The sequence below is a fragment of the Colletes latitarsis genome, chromosome 2 (assembly GCF_051014445.1).
Source record: "Colletes latitarsis isolate SP2378_abdomen chromosome 2, iyColLati1, whole genome shotgun sequence".
NCBI lineage: Eukaryota > Metazoa > Arthropoda > Insecta > Hymenoptera > Colletidae > Colletes > Colletes latitarsis.
The window spans coordinates 10,323,789-10,343,555 of record NC_135135.1 but is presented as its reverse complement, the minus strand read 5'-3'; positions in this window follow the sequence as shown (position 1 = coordinate 10,343,555).

The window sequence follows — 19,767 nt, the reverse complement described above, 5'->3', positions numbered from 1 at the left end:
TAAAGCAAGATGCACCGGCGCGTTCTAAGTGTAATTACCATTGGCGCAATTAATTTAGTTAAAGAGCCCCGGCATTAATTTACAATGTGAATCTCCCTCTTTTTGATGTCCTTTTCTCTTCTATTTAATGCCTTCGCGAAGTGTACCGGCGTGTATCGACATTCCTTTCGAGACGCGCACGCCGGTGTATTCTCGTAAATTTCAACTGGTTTTTAAATTATTTTGCAAAAAATAGGGACACCTTTGAAATGGTTTTACGTTAACGTGGTTTCGCCGTGTCTCACTGTACAATTGACAAATTTATTCTGACAGCCACTTTGCAGCTTTCTTTTAACATTAAAAGCAACGAATGGAATTAAACGATATTTATTTTCAATTTGTTCGCTGGCTTTATAATATCTTGATTTGACATTTTAGATCGAGGAAAGGCTTCGTTTTTTGAAAACACTGTTGTCCTTTTATTTTTAAACAACACAGTAGAAAATATATTTTGAATGAAACCATATAATAATTTGTTTCTATTTTTTTCATTTCCATACAATTGCTTCTTTCAAATGTTTTTATTTTACTTTACATGTTCTAAACATTTTTTATTATATTTTTATGAGAGTAATTTTAATGGATTAAAGAGATCTTTCTGGTGAAAGCAAGTCTAAATAGAATCTCATCTAGACTATTTTTAAGTATAATTTATTCGAATTATTTTTGAATAACATCTAGCTACAAATAATTAATATAATCCGAATAAAGTTATATTTAAATTTATTTTTATTGGAGAAACCTCACTAATCCATTGGAAAGACTCAAAGATGTAATGGAATATATATAAATTCCAAGTTTCATTAAAGAATGCAATTGAATGCCAAATCTTGCAAGTAATTTTCTATTCTGAGCTTCGAAAGTTTATATAAATGAGTATTTCATATGATGATACAGCATTATAGAACAAATAAATGTATATTTTACTTTTTGTAAATAAAATAAAATCGATTTATTCTTTATTCGCGAATTGCGCACGACAAATGAAAAAGGTAATTATTTACAAAAGTGAAAATCTCACTGATTTAAACGGTTTTTTTACTCGTTATAAATATGTTTTCTACTCTCCGCTATATTTTATCATTTAAAACTTGTATAAAATTTGAAACAAGAATGCGACTATTATTCTTTATTTTACTATCCTATCAACAAATGTATTTTTTTCAATATCCCTACAATCTAATCTAGATCTATTTTATTCCCATCTATGATTTTTGTTCGTGTTTTTTGAATCCCCATTTTATTTCTAACTATTTGTGAATATGGAAATATCTATATTTATATTAGAACTTTATAGTTTATTTTGGGGCCCATGCATTAGGCCCTGTGAATATGGGTCTCCCTTTTTGGGCCCAAATTCTGCGCACAACGTCACACTGGTGCAGTAACACCATCTAGCGTTTCAATCGTGCAACAACTGCAAACATATCGTAACGAAGAACGGGTAGAACAAATGAACATTAGGATAGTTTTTATTTTCCAATTTTTTATTTCTTTTTAACGTATTGCTAAAAATTTTAACACCACACGAGGAAATAATTTCTACTATATTTTGGAGTAATTAAATAACGGGAATTCGTGCAGAATTTGAGTTAAAGTTCTGAAATTTTAACGATCTTACGTCAATTTCGAACACAATTATGATCAGATAGTTTTGATGTTCTACATTTATTTATATACAAGCGATTCAGCATAAGGAAAGTGGAGTTCTTCCAGGCGGAACAACATTGCAGTAACATCGCTTTTGCCTCTCCAAGCTGTTGTTGTTTCAGTTGCAAAGCCTGTTTTATAACATTGGAATGTTTGCTGTACTAATGAATCAAATGATCCACATTCTTTTCTAAGTGCTTTATTTATTGTAACTACTTTATTAGTTATTTCTCACCATCATTATGACAAATACGTATATTAATATTTCTAGCTTTTTCTTTATATATTACCTTTCCCTTCAATATATGTGTACTACAAATAAATCCAAGAACTCAAACCAAAATAAACTCTGATTAATCGATGTCCCCTCACGTTCTATTTTCGCTAATAATCAATTACTATCGCGATACAAAAATTTGATAAATACGTTTATAAGTTGACTCATTAAATTTGTAAGGAAATATTAATTTTTATAATAGTTTTAAAATATGTACAGCTTTATATCGAATAATTTCCGTGATATTATGGGAAAAGTATATATTTTCAATATTACGAAAGATGGATAGAAAAGTTCTCAACAAATTATATATCGAGTTGGACTCATTACACAATAAATTAATTATAGAATTTAATACATTCAATCTGTCATGCTTGAGATGTTTCCAGAAGCCCCTCGACCGATCCGCCATACTCGCACAGATAGTTGGCAGATTGCTTGCTCTCAGGCGCTTCTGATTGAATTTTTAATTGTTAATAACTACAAAACGTAGCATCTAGCGCAACTTTATCGCTGTTTATCCTCGCTTTATTGTGAACTATAGAATTTCCGCTTAAAATATTTACCAACAGTAGGTAAACAATTTCTCTACCGCATTGCAGACCAGGTATACGAGTAGACCTTACATTCAATGTATTTTTTCGGCCCATTTTTATGGAGCTCTAGAGCCCCAAATTATTTTCAGAATGTTTTGATACTTTGCAATTTCACCGAAAAATTTCAGCACCAACCCCGCGTTGATTTTTCTTAAAAATTCGTTTTTCATTTTTAGTAATTTTGTTTGACGCCCTATAGAAAAGTTGTCTAATACTTTTTTGTAGCTACCCATGAGCTCTACTTCAAAAAAAAAGTTTCATTGAAATATATTCACTATTGTAGGAGTTATGGCTGTTTGAAATTGGACCATTTTTATGTGGTTTTTCTCACTTTACCGGTGTTAAGGAACAACTTTTCGAACATTCTTAGAATTTCTAAATATTCTTCACAAAAATACGCGGTGTTTGCAATTTGAAAAATTAAAATCCTCCAATCTGTTCAGGAGTTATGATTTTTTAAACATACGCATGAAATTTGATCCCCGCAACCAAAAATAATTTTTTCAGAACGATTTGAAATTTTTTAATTTCGTCGAAAAATTTCTGCATCTACCCCCTATCGATTTTTCTTTAAAATTTGTTTTCCATTTTTAATAAATTTGTTTAATACTCTACGAAAATGTTGTTTAATACGTTTCTTAATACTTCATTATCTGGTTTCCATACTAGTTAGTTTTATAGAGTAATTACAGAAGGGGTAGTTCTTTTGCGCTTGAGTGGAATAGAAATGTAGGGGAAAAATCACAACCAGCTCTCGAGCTTCTGCTTTACATACAGTCGTACCTCGGTAATTCAATCCTCGATGATTGAACAACCTCTTTAAAACGAAAATTTTGTTCACTTCCTTCCACTGCTCTACGAAAATCTTCATCAGAAACTATCATCTAATTATTTAATTATTTGTAATTTCTACTTATATTTTTGTATTCATAATGTACAGCAAATAAAGGTATTCGGAGATTGAAGGACACTGAAGAAAGTCAATGTTGGTGGGAAGTATTTCGGAAGGCTGAAATCATTGTCTATGATTCAACATCTAAGAGGTGCAATCACTAGGAGTTCATTGGCATTTGCTGATGGTCCAATTAGCGTAACATCCGATAAACGAACGCGTGACGGGGTGGCTGCGCAATTACAGGTAGGCCGTCATATAAATTTTTTAGTAGAAGCCGGTACGACCGGGCTAACTGTGCTGTAGACGTTCAGCTAACTTTCTTGCGTGGTCGCGCGATACTCTCTGAGTAGACGCGCTCACTAAAGGGTATTAAACGCCTTCCTCGTAGACTGGTCGATGATTGCACCAACGACAGTTACTATCTGGAAACTGCCGTCTTCCGTCAAACGGCAAGTAACAGAGAATAACTATACAGTTAACCGTTGCACAACGATGAACCGCACTTTCAAACGACCATTGCAGCTTTGTGCAGCACCCTACCCTTCTTCCATTGCCTTCTATTCGTGTTTTACCCTTATTTCACATTCGATATAATTTGCTCGAACCTTTCTCGGTTTATTTCCCAGATTAGCCGTCTATATAAAACCTAGTGTGATTCAGAGATAACTCTCTGGATGTAATCTTATATTGTCAATATGTTACAATTAAGATTTTCAAGTTTTAAGCAAGCTAATAAAAGCGTCATCAAACAACACGGTGTTCTTTTTTTCTTCTAACCTCTAAAAAACCTCTCTTCCTCTCTACCTAACCCTAAACCCCCTCCCTTCTAATATAATTTGTTTTCTCTACCTTCATTTATCCCACAGTACGGAATCATAAAAACATCATTTAGTTTTCCAAAATTCTACCTCTACCTTACACAACCCTTTTTTATCTTTAGTTATAAAATACTCTTACGCCCTTTTGTAAAATTAACTAACGTTTTCTCTGCTTTTACTCGATCCGGTAACTCTGGATGAGACAAAAAAGACGAACTTGGAACTCTATATATAGGATCGAAACTGAGAGCGAGTGTTTGCGAGTATTATTAGGAGTTAGAAGACCTCTGTCGGGAGCTAATACGAACTATTGGTAATACACACGTCAAGTACGTGCGAAAGAAACGTTCGAGAGAAGCGCGCCAATAAAAGATGAATGTGTTTGTGCGAAACGATTAATAGGGAAACACTGGTCCACAGAGTCATCAAATTGCATGGGAAGTAAATATCCCTAGGTCGAGTCGCGGAAATCGCGTGCTGAACATCGGCTATATATCGGAAAACGAATCGGGTATTCCAAGTCGTGGAGATCGTGTGCGTCGTAACTAGTTCATTACAATTAGACACGAAAAAGGAAAAGCTCAATAAAAACTGGTAAGGTAGTTGACCCGGTAATGGATCAGAATCTAGTAGTCGATCCTTCAATAAATAAAAAGATTTTTTTATTAAAAAAAATTGTATGATATAATAAAATATCAAATCTTGAAAATAAAATGACAAACGTGTGATCAATTTAAAAAGCTCAAGTAGGGAATGAATTAAATTATTAACCAGTTCGAGATTTTAGATGTTTCTGACCCTCATTAACAAGCAGGGCTAAAAGTTATGATAAATAAAAAATAAATTCTTTTTGGAGATGCAAAACAGTTTCATGAGCCAAGTGAGTTTCATATGATCGAAACAAAGGAAATAGGAGATTTATTTTCTTTGAATAATATCCACTAAGTGATCGACAATATCGTCTCGTTTTTTATAGGTAATCTTATTTTTAGCCACACTACAATCAAAATAAACAGACTAACAGTAGCCAAAGATATTTCGTGCTGTATCTTTGATAGTAAAAAATGTGTTTTTTCGGTCCATTTCTCTGGAGCTCTAAAACCCCACTACCATTTTCGTGTCACTCATAACGTTACCAACAGATTTAGAAATAAACACAAGAGGAAGTAAGACAGAATATGAAATTCATTGGTTCGAGCGATACGAAATCTTCACAAATATTAAAATAATTTTTTATTTATTGTAAATAAAACTTAGCATTGTTTAACATTCCAACGCAATAGTTTGAACAATTCTTAACAATATGTAGTATATGAATAATGAAAGGGCCTACCAGTATGCGTAAATAATAATTTTTCGCGAAATAATTTGTCCACCGGACGAGTTGAGATAGCTGACACACGCTGTGCTCTCCCCACTCCTCCGTCACTACATTAAAGGCTCATGTGGAGACTTGTATGTCTCACTCTGTCGGGGGAGTCCGAGGGTGGCGGACCTCCTGGCCTGGTGGGTATCCCGGGATCATCCTAGGCTGACCAGTGGCGACCAGGGCTGACCACTACTGACAAGTGTTGACCAGTGTTGACCAGTGCTGACCACTACTGATCAACTGACCAGTGGTGAGCATACGATGACCAATAGTGACCAGTTGCTGACCAGTGGTAAATCTTGCTTAAATATCCCGTCTCTCTTATTTCTCTGATTTGAAGCTTGCTCGTTAATTTTTGACTATCGTTTGATGAAAAATTGGGTTTGTTGTATTTATCGGTTTTTGTTTTGTTACTGCGTATGTTTCCACGATTTTAACATACAATGAGATATTCTATTCACTGGTTCTTCTATTATTTCGGCAATTGTTGCGTTACGTTGACCATATAAGACTCTGGAAGAAAATGATTCTCTATGGGGTATTTCCTTCGATCGTTTACTGTTTCTATTTCCAATTCTTTCCCGAATTCGTATCTGTCTTTGTCGATTAATCTGAATTTTTATCTCGATTTTGTTTGCGAAATTGATTTGTCGATTTCACTACTTGTGGTATTAGTTGAATCTGACTTGGTAAAATGTTCATCATTTCGTAAAATATTTTTACTGGTCAGCTAAGTTCACTAGCATCATCTATCAATTATCCTGAATTTTTATTTCGACTTTATTTGTGAAATTGTTCTGTCCTTTTGACTGAGATTGACATTGTTTAATTTATTAATATTTTCACTTCCTTATTACGTGTAAATTTTGTACATTTCTTTAGGTAGGTCTACCCATCGAAAAATATTAATCTGAATACAATAACTGTATTCTGTGTAGGAATATTTTAGAATTTCTTAGCTTAATCAATACATCAGCTGAAGAAATTATTTCTCCACTTGTCAAATCACAGATAGATTGGATAGGGTTTATTAAATTTTCGTTAATATGATACTAATACAAATATTAGTTTTTGTTTCAGCTCAGATCTATTACAGATCGATTCCAAGGACATCGAGGGAAGACGCCACAACCGCCGAGGGATTCATCCACCAAGGGAATCATCCGCCGAGGGACACATAATTCCAAAAACATTAGACTTAAACTTCGTCGCGAACTTTAAAATTAACGTCGAAGATTTCTTTATATCATATATGCGCGCTCTACCAAGCAATTATTGATCAAGTAGCTTCTTCTCTCGTTCCCTCGTCCCTAGCTACGGTCACCACTGTTTCATCGATTGAAACATGTGATCGGCCGTGTGGCTAGTCCGAAAGATCTAATCGTCTTCTCTTGGTAACTCGATCGAGGGAAAATGGTACTTCGCTGGAAGATGTGGAGTTTCCGTATTCTGCGGAAACGCACACCTTCCAGCGGGAGTCGACCTTGTCTCAGGTACTCTCTCTATGTCAGACAGCCTAAGTCGGGTCCTTCGGGCTCCCGGCGGGTTGCGTTGGGGAAATGGAGACCTCGATTCAGGGTTGCAGCATCCGCTTTCCTATAGAGATCTAGTTAGCAAGAGCAGTAGGTTCGATCTTCGAATTCGCTGCACGGTTCAGCGTCGCGTCGCGTCGCGTCGCCTATCCCACAATTTAGCTTCGACCCTCTTTCTAACCACATAATTGCTTGGTACAACTAACATCCAAGGAACTTTGTTTCCTTCTATCGTCCGAATTTTAGTTTTAACTTGACTAAACTTGAGCTTCGACGTTAATTTTAAGTCTCTATCGTAAGCGTCTCCCAATATTGCCAAGTAATTATAAAATAAGTAGCTTCTCGTTCTCCCGTTCTTTCGTTTCTCGCTTCGGTCACCGCTGTTTCAACGAATGAAACATGTGATCGGCCGTGCAGTGGTCCGAAAGATTTAATCGCATTCCCTTGATAGCTCGATCCTGGGAAAACGGTATTTCGCTGGAAGATGTGGAGTATCCGTTTTCTGCGGAAACGCATACCTTCCGTTTCGCGGAGTATCCGTTTACCTATAGAGATCGATCAATCAAGGGCAATGTCGATTCGATCCTAAGATCTGCTGCATGGTTTAGCATCGCGTCGCGTCACGTCGCGTTTCCCTCACATTAGCTTCACCCTCTTTAAACAAAATAATTACTTGGTACGACTAAATCGGAAGATCGAAGGAACTTTGTATTCTTCTATCTTCTGAATTTTAGTTTCTATCGATTAGACATAAGCCTCGTCTCTGTACGCGTCTCCGTATAATGTCAAGCAATTATAAAACAAGTAGCTTCTTCTCTCGTTATCTCGTTTCTTGCTTCGGTCACCACTGTTTCATCGATTGAAACATGTGATCGGCCGTGTAGCTGGTCGGAAAGATCTAATCGCCTTCCCTTGGTAACTCGGTCGAAGGAAAATGGTTCTTCGCTGGAAGGTGTGGAGTTTCCGTATTCTGCGGAAACGCACAACTTCCAGCGGGAGTCGACCTTGTCTCAGGTACTCTCTCTATGTCAGACAGCCTAAGTCGGGTCTTTCGGGCTCCCGGCGGGTTGCGTTGGGGAAATGGAGACCTCGATTCAGGGTTGCAGCACCCGTTTTCCTATAGAGATTTAGTTAGCAAGGGCAGTAGGTTCGATCCCAAGATCAGCTGCGCGGTTCAGCATCGCGCCGCGTCGCGTTTCCCACAATTTAGCTTCAACCCTCTTCTAAACGAAATAATTGCTTGACATAACTAAACTAGAAGATCGAAGGAACTTTGCTTCCTTCTATCTCTCTAGTTTAGTATCTAAGAATGTAAAAGAAAGATAGATGGAACTTGGATTCCATCCATCTCTCTTCGGGTCTCCACTCGCAGCAACCTCCACGTGGTGAGACCTGGGTAATATTATTTACCGTTTAATTAATAATCGTATCACTCTTAGCTGGGTAATGCAATTATTAATTAAAAACTAAATAATATTAGCAAATTGGCTGCGATCCGCCTTGCATAGGTCATCATGAATATAGAGCCTCTTCGCTAGGTTAGTTTTGATTCTCATTGATTCATCAAAGATTCTAGAGTATTGTCATAGACGAGGTATATGAGTAGGTCTTTCACCCAATGTATATTTTCGGCCCATTTTTATGGGGTTTCGAAACACCATTACCATTTTCGTGTTATTTGTAACATTACCAACAGACTTAGAAAAGAATTTCAATCCCTGCATAGTCAACTCACATGTGTTTATGCACGCCCTACAGCTGTTAGCCCATCAATACTAATTCAGTGAATAGTTTCTCAACTGACCGCCATCCATGAGAAGAGGACGCTAAAATAGCCTTCGAATTTTCAGGTCGGTATGGCAGTCAGATTAGGCCACGAAAATCCATGAGGTGTGAAGTCTACTCGTATACCTCGTCTGTGCTATTATACTGTTTGCAATTGTAGTAATGTCCATTTTTAATAGCTGGTGAAAATGTATTTCGTACTTTATCATAACTATAATTTTTGGGAAATTGCAACGAATGTATGCAGCAGATGCACCTAATAAAGTATATCTGTAAATATAGTTTTTCAACAGATCCAACTTGAACATTTCAATCAAGTTTAAATGCACAGCAGCCGACAGTGCTGCGATCTTATTCTATTCTGAATTATTAACGTTGGCTTCAACAGTAAATCGCAGATGAAGTATAGAAGTAGATGTTCTCAAAGGCGAGGCATCCAAATTGATGTTACATCAACTGCATAGGTTCGGCCAATTTCTATGGGGTTCTAAAATCCCATTATCATTTCAGTGTCACTCTCAACATTACCAACAAGCGGTAGAAACGAGCATGGCGCTTATTATGGTAGGAAACGCAATTACGGAATGAAAAGCTGTACGCATCAGAGTCGTGCATCAATCGATTAACGGATGCGACTGGAAAATTCATTGCCAGAAGTAAATCGCGATTAATAATCACGAACAGCCGTTTTAGGCTGTGAAGAATTACCGCTGGTGCAGCTAATTTAACAGCGTCGTGATTCCTTGAAAGTTGCCCTGAGAACCAATCGCGAAAAAGTAATCGCAACACTAATAACAATCGCGATAAAATTCATCTTATTTGCAACTTGCAACGCGATTTCCATTCATATTTCGCAACGCTATTGCAAACCGAGATTAACGTTTACACGCAACCCTAACCTGAAAAACCAAACACGAAAAATCGTTCGCAACTCTAAATAGAACTATACAATTCATGAAAATTATTTAGAACTAGACAAAGCAACGCGAATAATTCGTACTTCGCAACGCTAATAGCAAACCGTTATCAGTTATTATACGTGACACTACTCTGAAAGAAAACGCGAAAAATATTCATTGTCCGCAACTCTAATAGTAATCATAACATCTTGACATTAATCGCAACGCTATTCTAAAATCAAACACGATTAATATTCATATTTCGCGACACTAATAAAATCGCTTATTAAATAATGCGCAACGCTATTTTACACTAATAAGTCCAGCTGTCCCAGGCTGCTTCATGATGTTGCAGCAGGTATCAGTGTTATATTCTGGGCATTTTATTTGACGCAACTCCACATCAAAACAAACGCGATCAATGATTATTCGCAACGCTACACCAAAAGCAATCGCGAGTAATACAATCGATCGCAACTCTAAAAGTAATCAAAATCCGATCATTAATGCAACGCGATAATGTTTACATTTCGCAGCACTACTGCATTCCGAGATCAGTTCTTATACGCAATACTACTCTGAAAGAAAACGCGAAAAATCCCAACGTTCGCAACTCTAAAATAAACTACAAAACTAATTATTTGTAAAAATAACTAAATAAGCAACGCGAATAACATATATTTTTCGCATCTTTAATACAAACCACGATGAGTGCTCACTCGAGACACTACTCTGAAAGCAAACGCGAAAGTAATCACCGTTCGCAACGCTAAATGGAATCGCGATGAGTTTTTAATATTCGCAACTCTATCTTGAAGGCAAACGCGATCACTTGTATTTCGTAACACTAATGCAAACCACGATTTGCCCCAAAATATTGGACGTCGTGGCACAAATACCATCTGGAAAACTATTAAATACTACAACTACAGGCGAACACAGTGACATTAGTAGTAACAAAGAATGACTCTCCATCCTCATCCGAAGATGAAGATGAAGAGCTATTTGTTGCAGCCCATTCTTGCGACAGTTTGTCAGGGCCTCTTCGACTCTGAGAGTCTCTTCTTTCTTCGGCGGTTCTGCCAAAATCTGAAACTTAATACTACGCTCGAGATTCCGTACAACATACAGTCCTTCAACGATTCGAGGAATCGTTATCAGAACAGATGTGGCGGAATTCGAGCGGGACGAGCGTCTCGGGAAACCTACCGCGAGCGACCACGACCGCGAAGAGCGACTGTAAAGTCGCGCGATTCCAAGAATGGAAAGTAAAACCAAAACAAGCGGTACAATCCGCTTGTATCGGCTAACGTTTCGACTCTCAAAATCGAACTACAGGAATAGATTTGCCACAGAAATAAAATCACTGACAACTCTATCCCGACCCTACCTACTTACATCTAACACACATACCAGAAAGTAAGTTACCTACCTACCTAACCCTATATTTAAAAAATTGCAAAACTCATTCTCGCAAACAACCACTCCACGGTTCTCACACATAATGTCCGGGCGCAAAAACCTAAACTAGGGAGGAAACCCCGGGGTTCCTCCGACACCCGGACATTGTAACAACATTCATACTCTAAGGTACGTACCATTTACTGAAATCGGCTAACAAAAACTAACGACCATTGCGTATTTTTGGTATATGGATATATAAACATTTATATAGAACGTTTTAATGTACATAATATAATGTTTAATAAAATATAATATTTGTAAAATTTAAAAGTTAATCTATTAAGCATTTTATAATCTTACTGTCGTGTATGTAATATCAACTAATGCCAAATAAATGGTAAATAGAGATTTTATATTATTATTATAAATTATGAGAATCTAGTATCATGAAATTCTGAACTACAAAATAATGAACTTTTAAAACGACGTATTTCTACAGCCTAACCACACACACACATAAATGTAGAAAGTACGTCGCGCACGATACATTAGCATTGTCAGCCGCACACATATAGATTATTATTATAAATCTAAGTCATCGTGCCCATTGCCTTCGCTCACGCAAGTAGCACCTGGGCACTTGGGTAAGTTTAGGCAACGAACACGGAAAAATATCCTGAAAATCCTAAACTAGAATAAATGATTATAATAAATGCTAGCGGATAACGATATAATATTTATTTATTCTTATGTATTCTATTTCTTTTACTGTACTTTGTGTTTGTCATAAGTGAAGAGCGAAAGTTTAATATACACTAATAATGGAAAGTATTATTAGTAAAGGAAATTATTCTGAATAATATTGAATCATTTAAGAGGAAAAACTTTAATGAAAACTTTACAATAAAATAAGTTACTTTGAAAATTGAAGGGAAATTATTGAAACAAACTACTTAAAATATTCAACCCTCGGGCAATTCTGTCGTCAGAGCATATTCTTTAATGATGCAAATAATACATAATGCTTGACCAAAGAGTTAACCCGTCGCGAAATGTTTTCTTGTACATAAATTGAAACATAATACATTCAATTCATAAGGAAAGACTTTAGTATCTTCGATACAAAGTCATCAAATTAAATTTAAACGCAAGACGCGAACAATATAGAAAACAATCAATATTCAAAAGAATATAATATTCAATTATCATTATTATAGTGAACGTAATTAATTTAGCAAAATAATTTACCGAACTATGGATCTTTCATTTTTCATATTAAAAATCGAGGAGCACAAGAAAACCCTAGCCTAAACTAAAAGAATATTATGATACATGTTACTTTTCACGGGTACGATTCATACCCGTGGTCACTGTATTCGTTAAAAATTGCACGTATACAACTGGTCACCCGCGCCGATCAGGACCTTTTTGTCCTACGACGTGCTTGGGTACCAGAGGAATAAAAATTGGCATGCAACTCACCAATTGTAGAATGCAAGCACCCTGACGACGAGGTTGGCTAGTAGGAGTCATCAGTGAAGTCAGCAACCAAGTCTGCAACGTTGTCAGCAACAAAATCATCTAAGAAGTTCTCTGGATCCATGAGTACGTATGTTGATGGAATGTCAAAATTCTGTAAAAAGAAACAGCAAATATAACACCCTATTTGTTAAATTATAAAGATTTTAATTTTAATAAAAAAACTTCGGCTAATATTGAAAATTTAATGTAGCAAAATTTGAAAAAAAGAATTTTGTTTTAAACGTACTTGGAACAAAGTACTTACATTCTTTGCTTGTGAGCATCGCCAAATACTCCTGTTCAGTTATGCACTGTCTCTACTATCGCGATTCTCAACAAAATTCACGAAATATATTGCGTAATAAACAGAAACTTGACCACCGCGTGTCCCTACAATCGAAACGATAATTTACGAGAAGCTGCTATGCTTCGAAAAACAAGAAACTATATTACGGAACAAACACTGATTCTACTAACCGCTTTGCACGCGGTCATCAAAATTTCTGAAAAAAAAACTAAGATTAAAAATAAAAAATAATTAAGGAATCACTCAGACCTGTCTATTTATCGATTTAGTATTAAATTTCATCGATAAAAAGACAAAAATATATAAATATATATAGGTGAATACTTACTTGTTATAATAAAGTAGATTTTACTCATATTGAATTTCTACTTTCGATTTCTCATCATAATGACGTCCATGGCGTGCCGGTAGCGTCCCTTCTTCCAGTCGAATTGCAACAAAGTTTGTAACAGAAATAAAACAAAAATTACGGTCCAATGTGTCAAAATAAATGTATCTATACCTTAATTGAACATCAACTGAACACGAAATATGGTCTATGAATTGATAATTACGTTCAGAAATATCATAATTAACGATGATTATATGTATATGGAAGAGCACGCGCGAAATAGGTTAGAAATTTTTCGCAATTCCGTATGACTTTATAATAGAAACATACTAATATTACAGAAATGCACCAACAGCGAGTACTATGAGCGATTCGGAACATTAAAATGACAATAATTAAAAAGTACATGCCTAATTAGACACGAAGCCTGTCACTGCACCTCAACACACCAGTGTCCAGAGGACGAATGGGGAGCAGGTCCGAACACGTCTACTGCGCGAATTAATTGTCGAGGGGGCGCGGGGTTAGGTGACTTCTTGAAGTGTATCTTCGAAGGAAAGGTTAAACCTTATATCTCGAATAACTGAAAATAAATAAACTAAATACAGAAAATAAGTAAAATAAATACAAAAAGCTACCAAATAAACAATTAATTACTTAATGATTTATTGTCGTTATGCTCTTGTGATGTCACGATACGAAGCAGCCAATCATTGGCGCTGCTTGAACGTCGAATATCGATCTGTTAATCGACACATAAGTAACTAGGTCGATCATAATATGTAAATATATTTATTTTTTAATCGAAATTGTATTCAATGTTTTTGATATAAATTTTTAAATTGTGAATGCAACAACAATAATCAAAAAAATATATATAGAATACACAATAACATTAATTTATATAAATAAGAACGTAATAAATACTGTTGAAGTCTGTTACACGTCTGTATCTATTTCTTATGTATTCTACAATATTTCTTAAAAGTAATTTTATTCTTACCATTGCTCGCACTCGTAACCCACGGTCAGTAATCCGATACGCTTGCTATCTTTTGAACGCTTGGTTAGGTTGTGTTTATATTCTCGGTCGACCGGCCGCTCGACTTCACCTTGGAGCTGGACTAACGAATTTCTTCTCCGTGTGACACGAAAAAGGATTGCTTTACACATCTCGACTATGCATTGTCTGTGCCCTTAATCCGCGTGTTACGTAAAAAATATTGCGTGTGACGTCTACTCTACACTTCGTTTATGTTTGTACCAGATTCCTTACCAACTGTGTCAAGTTCAATGTTATCGACACCGCGCCAAAAAAGATTGGTATGAAAATCTAGTGACAATTAAAACAAATATCCTTAGAAAGATTAGTAGAAAGAAAAGAAACTTTTATATGAGAAACTGATTGAAATATAGATTGAAAGTTAACACTTATACATTATATGGTTAGAATTAATATATTTTAATTGATCTAGTTACATATGCAGCCAATAACAGATCGATATAAGATGAGCCAATGACAGCATCTCATTGTGGCGTCACAGTAGTATGAAGATTATAAATCAATAATTAATTGTTTGTTTGATATCTTTTTATAATAATTTTAATTACTACATGTATTTATTTTATTTATTTTCGATTCTTCGAGATATAAGGTTTAACCTTTCTTTCGAAGATACACATCGAGAGTCGAGACGGACTAGGTGTCTCTCTCACTCCACTCCCCACTCCTCGCGCGGTAGACGCGTCCGTCCTGTTCGTCATTCTTCGTCTGGAAAGTGATGTGATAAGTGCGTTGACAGCTTCGCGTCTAATTAGGTACGCATTTTTTAATTTTAACCGTTTCTATTCTCTTCATCATTCTCCATCGATGCATTTAGTCAATATTAATAAGTGTCGGTTAACAAATTTGTGTTTTATTACTGTTAGAGCCCATAATTACAATTCAAACACATGGGACGCTCAACTACGGTCAAACGCGTTTTTCATTTTTAACCGTTTCTATTCTCTTTGTCATTCTCCATCGATGCATTTATACAATATTAATAAGTGCCGGTTAACAAATTCGTGTTTTATTTCTGTTATAGCCCGTAATTACAATTATAACTCATGAGACTCTCAAGTATGGTGAAACTACGGTCACGCAATCGACGCGACGCCATAATGCTTTGAGAATTTGTGAACACATTTCGATAGGAAACTTATATCTATGCGAAAAGGAGTATCTGGCGATGCTCACGTGCGAAAAATGTAAGTATTTTTCGTATTTTGTCCCAAGTACGCTTAAAAAAAATTGTTTAATTCAAATTTTTCTACATCAAGTTTTTAAATACGGTAGAAACCTTTTCGTTATAATATTTACCCTTTCTTTCTACAGGATTCTGAGATCTCATCATCGTACTTGTGGATCCAGAGAACTTCTTAGATGATTTTGTTGCTGACTACGTTGCAGATTTCGTTGCTGAGCTCGCTGATGACTCCTGCTAACCAACATCGTCGTCCGAGTGCTTGCATTCTACAATTGGTGAGTCGCATGCTATTTTGTTTCCTCTGGTCCCCAACCATGTTGTAGGACGAAAGGTCCGAATCAACACGGGTGACTGGTTGTATACTTGATATTTTTGGCGAATATAGTGATCGCGGGTATTTTTTGTACCCGTGCGTAGGTACATACATATGTACATTGTTTTATTTTGTAGTTTAGGCTAGGGTCTTCTTGTACTCCGCGATTTTTAATATGACATGAAAATATAACATAGAGTAGCTAATGGTTATAATATAAATTAGTTATAATATAATATAAATTGAATATGGAATATTGAATATTCTTAGACTTGTAATTACATCATATATTCAATGATGATTATTGATGTTGAACACAGACTGTTTTTTATATTGTTCGCGTCTCACATTCAAATGTAACTTAATGGCTTTGTATGGAAAATACTAAAGTCTTACGTATTGAAAAATTTGATGTTTCAATTTATGTACAAAAAGACATTTCGCGACGGGTCAATTCTTTAGTCAAGCTTTATGTACCATGTATTTGCATGCTTAAAAAATACGCTTTGACGACAGAATTGCCCAAGGGTTGCATATTTTAAGTAGTTTGTTTCAAAAGTTTCTCTTCAAAGTAAATTATTTTATTGTAAAATTTTCATTAAAGTTTTTCTTCTTAAATGATTCAATATTATTCAGAATAATTTCCTTTACTAATAATATTTTCCATTATTAGTGTATATTAAACTTTAGCTCTTCACTTATGACAAACACAAAGTGCAGTAAAAGTAATAGAATACAAAAGAATAAATAAATATTATATCGTTATCTGCTAGCATTTATTATAATCATTTATTCTAGTTTAGGATTTTCAGGATATTTTTCCGTGTTCGTTGCCTAAACTCACCCAAGTGCCCAGGTGCTACTTGCGTGAGCGAAGGCAATGGGCACGATGACTTAGATTTATAATAATAATCTATATGTGTGCGGCTGACAATGCTAATGTATCGTGCGCGACGTACTTTCTACATTTATGTGTATGTGTGGTTAGGCTGTAGAAATACGTCGTTTTAAAAGTTCATTATTTTGTAGTTCAGAATTTCATAATACTAGATTCTCATAATTTATAATAATAATAATATAAAATTTCTATTTACCATTTATTTGGCATTAGTTGATATTACATACACGACAGTCACATTATAAAATGCTTAATAGATTAACTTTTAAATTTTACATATATTATATTTTATTAAAGACTATATTATGTACATTAAAACGTTTTATGTAAATGTTTATATATCCATATAACAAAAATACGCAATGGTCGTTAGTTTTTGTTAGCCGATTTCAGTAAATGGTACGTACCTTAGAGTATGAATGTTGTTACAATGTCCGGGTGTCGGAGGAACCCCGGGGTTTCCTCCCTAGTTTAGGTTTTTGCGCCCGGCATTAAGAATGAGAACCGTGGAGTGGTTGGTTGCGAGAATGAGTTTTGCAATTTTTTAAATATAGGGTTAGGTAGGTAGGTAACTTACTTTCTGGTATGTGTGTTAGATGTAAGTAGGCAGGGTCAGGATAGAGTTGTCAGTGATTTTATTTCTGTGGCAAATCTATTCCTGTAGTTCGATTTTGAGAGTCGAAACGTTAGCCGATACAAGCGGATTGTACCGCTTGTTTTGGTTTTACTTTCCATTCTTGGAATCGCGCGACTTTACAGTCGCTCTTCGCGGTCGTGGTCGCTCGCGGTAGGTTTCCCGAGACGCTCGTCCCGCTCGAATTCCGCCACATCTGTTCTGATAACGATTCCTCGAATCGTTGAAGGACTGTATGTTGCACGGAATCTCGAGCCTAGTATTAAGTTTCAGACTTTGGCAGGACCGCCGAAGAAAGAAGAGACTCGATGGAGTCGAAGAGGCCCTGACAAACTGTCGCAAGAATGGGCTGCAACAAATGGCTCTTCATCTTCATCTTCGGATGGAGGATTCGAGGATGGAGAGTCATTCTTTGTTACTACTAATGTCACTGTGTTCGCCTGTAGTTGTAGTATTTAGTAGTTTTTCAGATGGTATTTGTACCACAACGTCCAATATTTTGGGGCAAATCGTGGTTTGCATTAGTGTTACGAAATACAAGTGATCGCGTTTGTCTTCAAGATAGAGTTGCGAATATTAAAAACTCATCGCGATTTCATTTAGCATTGCGAACGATGATTACTTTCGCGTTTGCTTTCAGAGTAGTGCCGCGTGTGAGCACTCATCGTGGTTTGCATTAGAGTTGCGAAAAATATATGTTATTCGCGTTGCTTATTTAGTTATTTTTACAAATAATTAGTTTTGTAGTTTATTTTAGAGTTGCGAACGTTGGGATTTTTCGCGTTTTCTTTCAGAGTAGTATTGCGTATAAGAACTGATCTCGGATTGCAGTAGTGCTGCGAAATGTAAACATTATCGCGTTGCATTAATGATCGGATTTTGATTACTTTTAGAGTTGCGATCGGTTATATTCCTCGCGATTGCTTTTGGTGTAGCGTTGCGAATAATCACTGATCGCGTTTGTTTTAATGTAGAGTTGCGTCAAATAAAATGCCCAGAATATAACACTGATACCTGCTGCAACATCATGAAGCAGCCTGGGACAGCTGGACTTATTAGTGTAAAATAGCGTTGCGCATTATTTAATACGCGATTTTATTAGTGTCGCGAAATATGAATATTAATCGTGTTTGATTTTAGAATAGCGTTGCGATTAATGTCAAGATGTTATGATTACTATTAGAGTTGCGGACAATGAATATTTTTCGCGTTTTCTTTCAGAGTAGTGTCACGTATAAGAACTGATAACGGTTTGCTATTAGCGTTGCGAAGTATGAATTATTCGCGTTGCTTTGTCTAGTTCTAAATAATTTTCATGAATTGTATAGTTCTATTTAGAGTTGCGAACGATTTTTCGTGTTTGGTTTTTCAGGTTAGGGTTGCGTGTAAACGTTAATCTCGGTTTGCAGTAGCGTTGCGAAATATGAATGGAAATCGCGTTGCAAGTTGCCAATAAGATGATTTTTATCGCGATTGTTTTTAGTGTTGCGATTACTTTTTCGCGATTGGTTCTCAGGGCCACTTTCAAGGAATCACGACGCTGTTAAATTAGCTGCACCAGCGGTAATTCTTCACAGCCTAAAACGGCTGTTCTTGATTATTAATTGCGATTTTCTTCTGACAATGAATTTTCCAGTCGCATCCGTTAATCGATTGATTACTTCGAATAAAATTAATCGATTGATGCACGACTCTGATCCGTACAGCTTTTCATTTCGTTAAAAAACAGATTTCCTGTAATTTCATTTCCTACCATAATAAGCGCTTTACTCGTGTTCTATGGGCTGTTGGTAATGTTGGGAGCGACACCGAAATGATAATGGGGTTCTAGAACCCTATAGGAATTGATCAAAAGAATACTGTAGATGTGACGTTTATTTATGTGTCTCGCTTATGTTTTTATCTGACATCTATTGTGATTCCTGTTCGTTGATAAAGATAATAGTTGTGTATTTTTAATATGTAATATTATATTACAAAGTAGTCTCGTACAATATATTAGAAGAATGGAATAAATAATTTTAGTTGTTCTTAATTTACAATAATCAGATGTAAGGTTTAACTTGAATAGTTGCTAAACCTAAATCGTTTTAAACAAATTGCTATAGCGTTTAGACTCTGATTAGGGGCTCCTTCTAAGATTCAATTTATTCAGTGTAGTATAAAAATATGGGTTGAACATATCGTTGGTTAATGAAATGAGTGGATGATGTAAGATTGATCTATCATTTAGTGGGACTTCGTCTCACA